Raw genomic sequence first — 449 nt, 5'->3', positions numbered from 1 at the left:
AAACAAATCTTGCACTACGCTAAGCATAAAGTGTCTTATACACAACAGGACGACGTAGGAAGCTTGTGTGTGTAAAGAAATTCTGCTCTAGCGCCTCAGACAAACACGGTTCAGGAGCTACGCCTGTGATACAGTGGGTGAGTTGGCTTAGATATCCTCAATAACTTCCTTTGTGTTTACGGTTGTTAGTTCTGGAGTGTCATTTTTTATGAGGAGGAATTGATAAAATTTTTAAAAGTATTTATAACTTTTATTGCTCTTGTTATCTGCAGCAGTATTGTGTTATATAAAAAATGAAAGGCCTGTCAGTAATGTTTACGAAGCATATACCACGCATGCTACACAAACACGGTTCATGGCTCACAGTGTGTAATTAACCTTAATAACAAGGACTCAAGCCTCTACCGCACAACGTATGGCCCAACGCGAGTAGTGGGGACATAGCACAA

The sequence above is a fragment of the Penaeus monodon genome, chromosome 25 (genome assembly GCF_015228065.2).
Source record: "Penaeus monodon isolate SGIC_2016 chromosome 25, NSTDA_Pmon_1, whole genome shotgun sequence".
NCBI lineage: Eukaryota > Metazoa > Arthropoda > Malacostraca > Decapoda > Penaeidae > Penaeus > Penaeus monodon.
The sequence above is the reverse complement of the archived record's forward strand: the minus strand, read 5'-3'. Positions refer to the sequence as shown.